Below are 14,446 nucleotides of genomic sequence, written 5' to 3' on the forward strand. Positions count from 1 at the left end.
TTTCATACAGATAACTAATCTGTCTCTGATGGCTGTTGGCAATATACTCACATCTGATCTTTCTTGAGATACAGTTGTTTAATAAAATAGTTTTATTTATAGAGAAATGTAGCTATTTCTAAAAGGTGACAAAGTTCTGTCTATGAGCTTTAGCAGTAAAAATCATGGTGAAAGGAATTCAATATGTGTTAAATTTTAGTTTTATTTCTCAGGTTATTTAAACTTCGAAATAGTTGATCATAAACTAGTTACTTTTCTATTGTCCTGAAAATATAAGGTGTCTTTTTTGTGATTATGTTAAAGAATTGGAATTAAAATAAAATATCACAGTGGTTCACTGAATTCACTGAACTTTTAACTCCAGATAATCTGCTCACAATTTCTGCCTTTTTCCATATCTGAAAATAATTCCAAGATTCACTCTTGATCTCCAGTATATAGGGGAAGGCCATCCTGTAATATCAGTGAATTAATTTTGCAGTTTATGACAGCATCAGTCTAAATTAAAAATATTTTTAAAGTAGGAATGCCAGTAAGAAGTGCACTGAGAGATTTAATTCCCTTTTAAACAACTCTGGGTATGCTAAATATCACAAAATGGTGCTCGAAGAGAAATACTTGCTATCTACCAAAAATAACCCTCAACCAACAAAGCCCAAAAAATTAACAGAAATTAATAGCTGAAAAGTGAAACTTATCTGATATAAGTAAAATAATTTTTTTTTTTCTTCTGTGCACTGTGTTGTCTCAGAGTCTGCCTCACATAAGTAGTTCAATATTGTCTTCAGAAGCAAGCAGTATATTTGTCTAGTAGCAGCTATTGCTGGTAGTAAGAAAACTGACTGTGATAACTATCTCGTGTCCTCACTACATCTGTTCTGGAGAATTTTATTTTGTAATAAATGCAGGGCAGGCCTGTGAACTGCATTTGGGTACCTACCATTCTAACCCTCCTCACCTGCAGCAAAAGAGTCTTCTTTATACAAATATCTTTGGACAAGTAAAGTTCTTCAGCCTGTATAAAGCAAGAGGTCAGGTGGTGGGAGAATTGTTTTCTGCCTCTGAAAACTAGAAATCTCACTCACATTTACAGCTCATGTGCATAAGAATCAGACTACTTGGGGTGAGCTGCTGCCATGCATAAGTGTTTGCAGGATCAAGATGTAGAGATGATAATTGACAAGAATAATGTCTTCACTTCAGCCAAAGATGTTTAAAATACTTTTCATCATCACTGTAATTATATCTAGAAAGGGAAATGTCAGAAAAACATGGAAAGTTATATTTGATTCATCACTTGTTGAATTGGTTAAGAAAAGCAGACTGATATGAAAATAATTTAAATATCTGCAGATATTAAGTGATTGTATAATCTCTTCCACCTTGAGATATCCCTGTAAGATAAATTTCACTTTAATATCTCTACTAATTTTCTGTCTATTTCTGTTTTCATATATAAAATAGGCATGCAATGCACTTCAGGACTGTAATTACATTGAGAGCTTACTATTGACATATATATTTAAAATCCAGAGGTGCAAGAGAACAATACAAGGACAGCTTAGAAAAACAGTTATGACCTGCAGATAACTGATTAGAAATGTGAATATATTTTTATTTTCACAGATTGAAGAAAGTAGCTAAAAGGTGTGAATATAATTAGAATTAGAATTTTAGAATTAGAATTAGAATTAGAATTAGAATTAGAATTAGAATTAGAATTAGAATTAGAATTAGAATTAGAATTAATTAGAATTAGAATTTGAATTGAGTAGATAAGGAGCTTACAGCAGTCAACTACTTCAACTGTTTACAGGACAAAAATAAAACTATAAATTATAAGGACAAAGGACAGGTAATTTTGGGGATAAAAACACCTAAGTCATAGGAAGATTGCAATACTTGAATGTAAAATAAACATCTATAAAATTTAAAACACAGAGAGGAAGTCACACGATGGTAGTTCCTTAGTTTAGCAATAATAATGCTAGTAGTAAACTTACAAAGGTGTGCAAAGGAATGGGGATTGATTTCATATTACTTTCCTTGTCTTCAGCTAAATACAACTGAACAAATAAATATATATTTAAAATGTTGCTGGAAAAAATAAAAGCAAAATTTGATTCCAGCTGTGACAAATATAGCTACAAAAGAGGTGTTGCAGAGAATGAAATGTGAGACTGGTTGGAGCAGAGATATCAAAAATCTGAAGATTTAGAAACGTTGTCAGAGTAGATATGGGATTTTCAGCAGGAAGGGAAGACAGTAGGATCCTTTCGTGACATTGTGCAAAGCGAAATAGGGGAACACATTAAAAACAATTGAGGGCGAGTTCGGAGATAGGAAGGAAGAACAGGTGACCATATTAAAGCTGAGGAAAGACAAATATTTCAGCAATGTAAAAACAAGCACAGAGATTAAAAAAATATGTTAGCAATTAATTTTTTATTCTTTTGTGGTCAAATATCAGTCTGTATGTCAATCAGAAAACCTGAGTAAATGCACTGAATGAGTAGTGTATAAGCACTCATTTTATTTATCATCTAAATCCTCCAGGCATTAAATAAAGGTTGGTTGTTTTTTTTCCTAAACCTTCCTCATCTTTTGCCCAGAAAGCTCTTTATAAAATTTTGTCTGGTTTAAAGCTATTGCTTGCAAAAGACACATATATTCAGTGTTCCATCTTTGCATCTGAATCTGTGCAATATGGAAAGTGGGTGAGCTTCTTGCAGGCTTCGCTAGGAGATTGAGAGCAGAGAATCAAGCCAAAATTAGAGGTTTGGAGCACTTGCCCTGTGAGGAGAGGCTTAGAGGAACCAGAATTTTTCAGTCTGGAGCAGTGATGTGTCAGGATAGACATAGTAGTGCCTAAACAAACATCAAGGAGATAATCAAGGAGATGGAGCTGGGCTCTTCTAAGCTATGCAGACCAGGAGGATAAAGGACAATGGACATAAACAGAAGTGTGAGAGGCACACTGAGCCTATAAGGAGAACCTTTTCTCCATGAGGGAAGCTGAGCAGCAGCACAGGCTGACCAGACAAGTAGTGGTCTTTTTTCTTGCTGGTGTTTCAAAACAAAGCCCAGAAAAACCTCATCAGATCCCATGGGAGATCCTGTACTGAGCAAGAAGTCAAACTCCAGCCAGGCTGGAGACCTTCAGAAGACCCTTTGGATCTGAGTTATCTTGTATCGTTATTCTGTGATTTAGAAAACACACTCAGACTACAGCCAGCAGTAACCAAGTAGCTGCTTGGAAAACTCCTTCCTCTCCCTCAGTGTGAGCTGAATGATGCTTACTGCCTGCTTATTTTAATGGCAAATTTCAAGATATCTAACAATTCTATAATGAAAAGGGAAAAATACTAATTAATCTTTCACTCCTTTGTTTGTTTGGTTTTTTGTCATTAAATATGTTAGTTCTTTCCCATTCCACTCTTCAGAAGAGTATGATTTGACGTTATAAATATTACTCCTACAACTAGTAAATATAGGTTCATTGAAATGACTTAAGGTCTTCTGAAAATAATGTAACTCTAAGACATAAATCTTCAGCTGACTTTTTTAACTTAAAGATTTTGCTAAAAGGAATAAATGAATTTAACATTCATTGCTTTTTATGTGAAATTATTTATTTCTACATATGATATCTACTAGTTTAGTTGAATATATTAGACTGAAAAATGAAAAACATGATAAAAATAATCTTGATACAAACTGGAGTGCATTGGTTTTGAAAAATAATTGGGACTGGATAAAAGCTATTGGAATTACCAAAAATATGCTGCATTAAATAAAAAGATCTGTTAATTTCCTTGCAAATATGTTATTTACAATACAAATGGTCTGACTTCAGTAGCAGGGATATGTGTTTATTGAAAGTATGTGAAATGTCTATTTCAGAAAAAAAATTATCCCCAAATATTTCGATTTTTAGTAAAATGCTAACTGAAATGTTTAAACCTTAACAATTTTACTACTTCAGTAAATTGAATTCTGCAATTGAATAATATTCTGTTTCAAAATACAGTTTATGAGAAATAAAAATATTTTGTGTAAATGCATCATTTTAACAGAAAGTTCAAATTTTAAAAAAAATAATTCCACTCATTGCAACATCCTTGTTCATTTGCATTTGTTGCTCATTTGTATGGAATTTTTTCCTAAAAAAAATTATCCATAGTATTCTGAATGCATATCTTGGTAGTAACAAAATATTTACATAACAGCAAATAGATAATAAAAGTAAATAGTAATAACTAATAGGAATAATAGCAAATAGATAAATAAACTAAATAGGAATAGAAAAATATAAGTTTTAGTTCCTTGAAGTATTTGATTGTTTTCACATATATTCTGAATTCTTGTCATATTAAATGAGGATTAAATTCTCTAAAGACTGTGTTTGAACAGGTATAAACTGTTAGAGTATCAAACAAGATGGATTGATATCGTTCCCAGAACAGATTATTTATAGGCCAACTGGCGAACCCGTGATCCTATAAACCAGATGTCTTTATTTTCCTTCTCATTTTCTGGTAATACAAAGAAGTTCTCTGGGGACATGTGATATACAGCTTCAGATGGAAAAAGACAAAAGCTACTATACCTCCTGTGGAGGAATTATCAAAGATTCTGGGGTATGGCAATAAGCAAAAACTCATTTTTAATTATGGGGACATGGTTGTTCTTTAATGTACTCAGATTGCTTTAACATATTCTAAAATGAGACTATTCCACAGGTGAAAGACAAGGTGAATTGTTTCCTTCTTATTAGATGTTCCTCATGGAATTTGAATGAACGTCAGAGATTGAGGACATGATATTTAAGATGTACAGATAATTCCAATAATTTAACTGGTGTTAAGGCACATAATGAAAGAAGATTCAGAGCACTGTTTGCAAAGAACTACTAGTTCTATAAAAGAGAAGCATTTATAATAAAAATTATAAATAGCATGTTTATTGCTCCAATCTCACAGTATTATAATGACAGAAAAAGCTTACAGTTCTTAAACATAAAATGGGAGCAGGATAAAATATAATTGTTGGCGTGGTGAGATGTGTCCTGAAACATCAGAAGATGAGATTGGAATGCTTAGCTCAAGTCATGTGATAACTGCTGGAAGAAAAGTGAGCAATGAAGTATGGAAACACCAAGCCCAGAATTTCCAGGAATGTTGACACTGCTGCAGTCAGTCAAATTTGGCTTGTAGGATATGTTTCCTTCAAATTGTCCTGAGTATTGATCTGTAACTGCAGTTTGAAAATTTCAAAGATACTGGTGTCATAGAATCATTGATTAGAATCAATAGAACAATTAGAATAATTCATGTTGGAAGACAATTTTTCAAAATATCTCATCCAAATCCAGGTCAAATTTCAGACATCTCTCCACTGTGCTGTGAAAAAACTTGTTCCTCCTTTTCTTTTGTCAGTGCTTCATATCTAGTCTGTCAATGCACAGCTGCAAAGCAGGGAAAGAGCTTCTCCTTCTGTCACCAAAGTTTCAAGCTTCTGGTTTCTGCGTCCTGGCGTCCTGTATCCTCTACTTGATCAGGGTCAGCTTCCACCTGTTACTCTTTAGACACAATATGGGGTTCAGGTTCTGCCAAAGATTCTGCCAAATTCTGTGTCCATCCCTTCTCGATGATGCAGTTTCCTCACCTCTTCCTACAGCTCCTTCAGCTGGTGACTCAGTGTTTCAATCAGTGTCTCTCCCATAGGGAAGGTGGCTTATGTCCCAGCCTCAAGAGTTTGCACCAGGCATTGAGGACTGGGAGGATGTGTCAGGAACTCTCATTCAAACTGGTTTGTCCCTGCTGTGTCACCACTACTGTCTCACCAGCTGCGGCAGTGCCACACACAACCTCTGGGCATCAGACCTTCTATTCTTGTCCCACCTCGCCATGCCTGTTCGTTGTATTCTCTGGTTGTTTGTACTCCAGATAAAAAGGTGAAGGGTCAAAGGTGATAATACTGAAATGCAGTCAGAAAATACTGCTGGTCAGAAAAAGAGGGTATGTCCAGGGAGCCACAGAGATGCAGGCTACCAGTTCCGCAAAAGTAGGAGCTGCTGCTGTTGATATTTCAGACAGTGGTAAATCTACACCAACCACCTACGATGCTGGCACCTGAACAATTTTAAATTAAAAGGTTTGAAAATCTGACAAATTACTAGAGATGGTAATTAAGTCTGTGAGGAGGTGTCGCACGTAAACCCAAGCTAGCGCCAGAAATACCAAATTCACATTTTCATTTGTATATATCTATGGATAAATATATATACCTCTACATTTAGAACAGTAGACTGAACCAGAGATCTAATTATTTGACTAGCATACACACTTTCTAGAAATAATTTAACTATCAAAATCTCATATTGTGTATCTTACCCTTTCTTGTAAAAGGTTTAAGCCCATCAGCATTTCTGAATATGGAAATGTTTGATTCAAAACTACTGCATACAATAAATAGGAACTCTGTGTAAAACTTTTTAGCATCTCATAAAAACAAACAAACAAAAACAAGACGAAAGAGAGAGGGAGAACTTTCCTGTTTTGGCAGGTTCTGCAAACTGTGACTATAGTATTCAAAAATAATTAAACTTGTGTATTAAGATCAGCATTTTTCTCCTTTCTTTGATGTTGGGGTTTTTTTTTTTCAGCTTCTGCATAAAAAAAATCTAGCATGAGGCATTAGCTTGTGTTTGATATGTAACTCATTTTGGAGTTTCAGTCTCTCCTTAGGGTAATGTTTCTGCTTACTAAATTTAATGCTTATTCTCCTTGAGAGAAATGGAATTTCCGCTTTTTTTTTAAACTCTCATTCTCAACATTAAACTACAACATACAAAAGTTGACCTTTTTCCATATTTTTTTAGCATTTGTGTCATCCATTGCACAGAAACCAAATAACATTTTATTAATTAGCTCCTCAGCACTAGGAATATATTCACCTACATTTTTCTTTTCTCAGATCTTACTGGTGTATATTTCTCTATTGACTTTCTCAGCAAGTACTTGTGTATTGTGCTTTGTTCATATCTGCTAAAGTTGGTGTTCCAGTTTTTTGAGCTCTAAGTGAGAGTAGGAAGAAAAGAAATGACAAGATTTTTTATTGTTTACTAATTTCTATAATGAAAGTTATACACTAACCTCAAAGTTAAAAAATATATTCTAATGACATGCTAACAACATTGTTAAGTGGAGCATAGAATGATCTATAGGAACATTTTCATGAGAATTTAACAGTGGATTTTATTATCTACTTCTCAAAGGAGATCCTAGCTGATGTCTCACTTTACCATAATTTTAAGAAAGACCCAGCAATTTTGACTAAAGGAGCAGAAAAGCTCTGGGAGTAGCACCCTCAGATCCAGAGCTATTATCTCTTCTAAATGCCTGGGTCTGAAGAAATGGTCTGCAGTACAAGATAGGAGTAGAAACCTTAGGGGCAAGTCTCTTCTCTTAAAATGCCACACAGAAGACATAAAAGAACTCCTGAACCCTTGTGGTGATGGGGGAAAATGTAAAGAGCAAATGTCCACCTTGATTTAAATTAAAAGAATGCCATACATCAGCTCAAATGTTTTTGAAAACAAGCTTTAAACAGAGTAATATCTGCAAATATCTGAACAGAATTTCAGTAAGAAATGGGTAGAACAGGGTCTTTTTAATACCAGAACAGATAAAATGAAATGCCAAGTAACACATTAATTGTGTTCCTCTAAAGAGCTTTAAATTTACTACTCCTTCTCAATCTATGTATCACATTGTATTAATCAAGTAATAGTAAGATCTTGCTTTTCCATGATTTTTTTTTTCTTTACTAAAATTTTATTTTGCTCTAAATTTTCCTGGCACCAGAAATCCCCACAGTGAAAGAACTGATGATGGGAAGAAAAAAACTACGTCTGAAAATTCTTTGTGAAGAAGTTTTTTCTTCTGTTTTTACAGGGCCAAGCAGTGTGTAAACCCCAGTGGAAGCTCTGAAACTCATATTTCCTCTCCCAGACTCCATCATTTTAGTTTCTGATTTGTCTTCAGTTCCTTTTCCTCAAAGGTGGATTGCTGTTTCTCTTTTATCGAATGAACCGGGGTGAGCTGCTGGCTTTGATTAAAACCTTTTAGGAAGACCATACAACACTGAACAACTCCTTTGAAACTCTGGGTTATGAACATGGGAACACAGCAATCTATTAAATGGTCAATAGAAATAAAACGTATTGAACATTGAGCTTTACCCAGATCTTGGCAGAGAGCAGGAGAACATCACCTCAGTGAACTCAGCAGTGGTATGTGCCAGCTGAAGTTGCTTACTGTGGCTTTCTGTGATCATTTCTCAGTGACTGATCATTATGAAGAGCCCAAAGACTAAACCAGTGATGTTTGTAATAGGTCAGCTCAAATGAATTCTTCTATCAGAAAGAAAATTACCTTGCTAATACACCAAATCTGCAACTTGTTTGGTTTTTTTTTTCTATAAAGAGCCCTCTCAAAAAAAAAAATGCCAACAATTAAGTTAGAACCCGAATAAATACAACAATAATTGTTATATCAGAACTTGAAAATCTTGTAAATCCCAAAACAGATGCTGCTAGTCTCAAATACAACTTGAGCAAAGCTAATCTAAACTCATTTAAACACTGTTGTTGCTGCAGTCACTTTTTAGAAAGCCTAGATTTAGCTTGGGAATAGCCTCGTATTGCCTCATTACTTCTGAACCTTTATCATGATACTGTACCTTTCTACAAGATCATGCAAAGGAAGAGAAAGGAAAAGGCTGTCCTTTCTGATTCAATTCTTTTCTACAGCGCTAACACAGAGACAATTTTGGCCAAATTTACTTTTTAATGCTTTTGCTGTAAAGTATTCCCATAGTGAAGAGAAATAACCTTTTCAGTCTTAGATTTTAGGGCAAAACTGACCTTATACGTACTGATGCATATCAGCTGATTCTTATGGTTATCCTGTATAATAAAAATATGATGCAATTCCTAAACTGTAGCATAAGCATAATAGCATTCATATTTTTATGTTGAAATAAAAATCTTTAACTCACATTACTGCGATCACACTTCAGTCAAATGACATACTGGGCATGATGCAGGTTCATCCATCCCATGTCTGTGCTTGACTGCTAATTTGAAATTTCTAATTGCATTCTTATGATCTTGCTTCCTGTCTGACTGACAGCTATGTAACATGTAGGAGGAAAGCTAGATGAGAAGGCTAATTATGAACTAAGGCAGTCAGAAGGGTGAGAGTGAGAGGAGGATTATTTTATTTTTTAATCAATATTATATTTTCTTTTGCACCACCCCCAGTAGATTGTGTCTTAATGAGATTCAGTCCTAATCAATGCACATCTAGCCAAATTAAAGGTCAGATACTGCCTGTGTAGGGCATGTAAATCACAGAAGAGTCTTTGAGACGCCTTCCCGTCCTTTATTCCTTTTCTACAGAGTAGCAAAAGGCAGAAAAAGCAAAAGTTCCTCTATTAGAAGAGAGGAGGGTGTGTCTTTCTGCTCTGTTTCCAGCAATGCAGGTAACTCAAAGCAGCAGAAAGAAGGTCAGCTGTGTTCCCTGTTCTGATTTTACTAAGGTTTGCTGACTACCACTTTTTTCTTTTCTAAGGAACTATTCCATGTTTCCACTCTTAGACATGCTCGATCCATTGATCGTCCAACACAGTTAAATTCCCCTCACACTGAACTCATATTTTCATAACCTCCTAGCTTACTCTGGGGCACAAAATACATATTTAGCATCATGCTATAAAAGAAATATTCTCGTGGCTTACAATTCATCCTTTGCTGTTTCTCAGACACTTTGAAAACATACACATGCAACAAACCCTGATAGTTACATCAACAAGGCCCCAGAAAAACCATATGTGAGAGCAGAGTTTACCCAAGTCAGGTTCTATGCTATGTAGATAGACCATCTGTTCTAGAAATACAATCCTTAAGGGAATAATACACATATTTTCCATGGAAACTGGATTGATCTTAGAAAGGGCCTAATGATACCTTACTTTGAGTTCTATATCAACCACTACATAGTAATATTCCATTAGAGCTTTTATTCCAATTTAAAATTTCAGGAATTCTGAGTTTACAAGCATAAAATTATTCAATTACTAGTATAGAGCGTATTTCTGGAATTGAAATATTTTTGCTTTTTTTTTTTTTTTTTTTTTTTTTTTTTTTTTTGTTGATCTGGTTTCTTCTCCTGATTTAAAATTGTACACCATAATGTGCTTATATCAGGTTCATCATGCTAGAAACCTATATGACTGGTCCTGATGGTTATAAGGCTAAAAGCAGAGGTGGAGACATGGATTCACAATCATGAGACAGAGAAGTTTAAGAGCTTTCCCAGGCTAAGAATCTGTGTAGAAATGTGATCAGAAGCAAGAGAGGTTTATAGCAGAAATCAAATTATAACAGGAACAAGAAAACAGAAGCAGGTGCCTGCAGTGACAGCCAAGCATGCAAGAGAGAAAACCAAGGAAAAAGCCTCAGTAGAAAACAAAGTATGCAATAATGATCTGTGCAAGGAGCTGTCACAGGCTACTGAGGGACACTAACCATTCTTCCTGATCAATAGTGCACCATTTCTGTTGGTTCTATCAGCACTGCACTGACATGTGCAGGACTTTGAGTAAGAGCAGGTGGTCCACTGCAGAGCCATATTACTGAACCTGCACCTAAAAAAGAACAATTCTTTCATTACTGAAAACAGTTGTATAAATTCAATGATTGTTCATGATGCATTTTTTAAATCAGTAGTGGTTGATGTCAATAAGGGTAAGTTCAGATCCCAAAACAACAAGTTAAATCTATAACAATATAAATCAGTTTGCTTATTTGGCAGAAAGTGGTGGCATTTGTATATCAGAAAAGACTTAATCAAAATTAGCTACAGTCCAGCTTTTCTCTTCAAAATATCAAATGGTGGGTAGAAAATGGAAAATAATTCTACTATCAGTTTAAATTAAGGACAATGTGGATGTGGGTTTTCTTGAACTTTTACTAATGAGACAGCTAATGACTGCTGCTAGAAAGTGTGCTGAGCTTGCTTACTGCAATTTGGCCTCAAGTTAAGACCAAGTTCAGGTCTTGCTCAGGAAGAAGCACGTTTGCTGTGGATAGTGCATGTAGTTCCAGGCACCGATTTCTATTTTTGTCTCCTGAGTTTAACACGTCCATTTGTTCACACTTGACTTATCTTCATTGCCACCTTCTCATCTCCTAAGAATATTCAGCATCACAGTTTTAGTAAGACTACAGGGATTAAACAACCCACAGAAATGAAAGTATGCTACTCCCCAGCCTGCTGTGCTTGATTCTCAGTGGCCTCTGGTTTTACCTGCCAGATAGTCATTTGCCTGGACAGGAAAAAATGTACTGGGATCTAAAGTAGAAAGCAACCATCATTATTTCAGATTTCTATTTAGGAACTACAACTGCAATGATAAGGGAGTGTTACTCCAAACTGGGCAGTGTTACAGATCTTTTCTGAGCAGATGGGCTGCAAAACAGCAAACTTTGCATGGACCAGCTGCAGGCTTTCATAACAAATACAAGCTGCTGATAGCAGTCTAGACAAGCACAACAGCTAGAAAACACATTTCCACAATATAATAGCCTGTTGAAGAAATGAAGATTGCTCCTTGGCATTTCTACTTAAATTTATGTACTTATTAATAGAGCTAGCTTGTTATACACTCACATATATTCCTCTACCAGCCTGTGCTAGTTAACACAAAATGGATGTAAAACGCTTCCAAGGTAACTAGCTAGGAATTGAATATCACGAACAGATTTTTATTTTCTTTTTGCTTGTTTGTTTACCCAAAGGAAGCTACAGTTTTCTCAAATTCAGATTCTTAATGAGGAAAAAAAGTCCAAGAAAAAACAAAATATCATTAAGACCAAGAACATCTAAGTTTTTGACTCATGTAAAAATTTAATTTTGAAACATCAAAAATTTTAAAATAGAATTTTCTTATTTATTTACTCTGCCTTATTTAAAACTGTGAGTGTCTTGCAGTCTTGGGGTGTTTTTTAATTTTTCTTTGTTGTTTTCTTTTATTCCATATGGCAAACAGAAATTCTGTATCTCTTGAGAGCACATTGTAGAGCTCCTTCTGACAGAAATACAACTTCAATACAATTTCATGAGAAATACAACTTTTTATGTATTAGCAAAGATGAAAAGTAAGGATATCAAAAACATCAGAATTTATTTATTTTAGCCATGTGATACTCAAAATATAGCCTAATATTAAACCTGATTTTAAATGAAACTGAGCAGGACAATTTCCTTATTTTGATTCAGAGGAGTATGAAGTGCTTAAAATTGAAATGTTTTTTGAAGCAAACTTATTTAGAATTACAATTTCAGGGGAAAAAAAAAAAAACCAAACCAAAATACTAGAACTTTACAGAGCTGGGATGAAAACTAACCTTAAGACCTGGAATTTCACAATCTTGCTACATCAGTCTGATTTAGCAGATGTTTTTACCCTCTACACATCTCTTATAACGTATAACTTCTGGCTAAAGGGACAACATAAAAAGATTTTGTAGCTCTCTTGCAGGTGATTTTTTATTCAGAGGAAAATTTCACAGAGCTAGCTCCTGTCCTGAATACTCTGTAGATCTTCCATCACAGAAAATATATGTCATAGCTGAAAGAAAAAATTCCATGGATTAATTGCTGTGTAGGAACACGGTTTCTATTTTCTCAGCTTTATATATCCTTTCAGGTAGCTTGTGATATTTGGTGATATTTCAGTTAACTGAGTTAATTATTTAAGTGATGCTGAATAAGTGAATCATAAAGTCCACAGACTCGGTGTTTCTTGCATGTAGAAGCTCCTCTCTCAGCTGCTTATACCTTTGACTTGGTGCAGTGTAGTGGCTGTGTCTTGTGTCCCCAAGCCATGAGGTCAGGCATTTTGGTTGGCCCTCCTCTACATCTCACACCATGTGCTCTGTGTTCTGTCATCCCTCAGAGAGATACCAGAATGGTATAGACCAAAATTCCTGTGTATTTTCCAGACTTTCTTCATGCTGACATGCTGTCTGTGTGTAGTAGGCATGGTATTTTTTTAATGCAGCTGACCTTTAGTCCAAACACTATGAAACAAATGAAAAATACAAGCCTTTAAATCAAGCCCTTAAGTCCCTGTTTTTAAACTTCACAGAATTAGCTATTAAGAGTTGAAAAGGCTGGTGTATATATACTTATGATAATATATTGTTGTAATAATGGAGTAGTTAGCTTTTTGGCAAAGTTTTCAGTCAGCTTTCAGTGAGCTGTTTTAGCATATTCAGTATTGAAGAACACGTGATGTATTTTTGTGCATTAAATTGAGAAAGGGAAATGATAAGAAAAAGACACAACTAAAGTCTTTCTCCAGGTCCTATGATGCTGAGACTTAGGATATTTATAAAGTGGATTATACAAAAATATTCAAACTTTTACTCCAGATGTCTTCTCAAACTAGAAGAGAGGAAAGACTTCTGAGAAAAATAGTGTGAAACATGGCTTTAATAATGACAGATGAGAAGAATCACATTCAGTAAAAAAAATTACTTTGGAGTTTTGTAAAAAAGGATAAAGAAAAGTGACCAAAACCTCAAACGGCATTTAAAACAAACAGAAAAAAACATCATAAAGAAAAAACTCATAAATATGTCAGCCATTCATTCTCCTTTGTTCAGTACTTGATAGTTCTAAACAATTCTGCTTTTAAGATTATCTTTTTGAGTGTCTTTTTTTTGTATTGTTTTGCATATAATATTGGACATCTGTGCTGGAGATCTGTGACCAATTCTGTGACTAGCAGAGAGCAAAGACAAGAAGTACCTTATTTAATAAAAACAAGAAGGAAAAAGTTGTAGTCTTTTAATGTCTTTGGGAAAAAAAGCATTGCTACAAAATCACACAAACAGTTTTACACGTAGATAACACAGTAGTGTCCTAGGAAGGTTTAATGAGCTTTCCTTGCTTTTCTGTTTGGTTTTGTTTTGTTGTTTTTTTTTTTTTTTTTTTTTTGAAGATATTCTTCTATTCAGACTAATGATTCAGACTAAAAATTATTTGCTCTATGAGTTCCACAGTATTTTTATTGGGTTTTCCTGTAACAAAGCAAGTGTCTTCTGGCACTTTCTAGTTACATAACCAGGGATGAAGAGTTAATTAGGATGTATGTACTTACAATCACTCAGATTTGTATAAGCAAATCTAATAACTCAGTGTTATTAAATATGCCTCTGCAGTATTCTTGAGCATCAATCACAGAGAAATAAAAGGGGGGAATATAACTTATTTAAATTTTTCAGATTAGTATAAATAATGCAGTGAGAAGAGTGCAGATGGAAAGCATCACATGTCCCCTGCCTCTTCCCTCTCTCTCCTGTGTTGTTTTT

The 14,446-nt window shown here is 34.7% G+C and overlaps 1 protein-coding gene and 1 long non-coding RNA gene across 17 annotated transcripts in view; one reads left to right on the top strand and one right to left on the bottom strand.

The window, feature by feature from the left end:
• LOC115494625 (uncharacterized) overlaps positions 1–14,443 on the bottom strand; it is a 294,952-nt gene extending 280,509 nt beyond the window's left edge. For all 4 annotated transcript variants that reach the window (XR_012055215.1, XR_012055214.1, XR_012055217.1 and 1 more), the window contains exon 1: positions 9,064–14,443. This is a non-coding gene — a long non-coding RNA (uncharacterized lncRNA). The remainder of the gene's footprint in view (positions 1–9,063) is intronic.
• Positions 1–14,446, top strand: part of CNTN5 (contactin 5) — a 592,916-nt gene that overhangs the window by 41,172 nt on the left and 537,298 nt on the right. The window lies entirely within an intron of this gene.

The sequence above is a fragment of the Taeniopygia guttata genome, chromosome 1, assembly GCF_048771995.1.
Source record: "Taeniopygia guttata chromosome 1, bTaeGut7.mat, whole genome shotgun sequence".
Classification (NCBI taxonomy): domain Eukaryota; kingdom Metazoa; phylum Chordata; class Aves; order Passeriformes; family Estrildidae; genus Taeniopygia; species Taeniopygia guttata.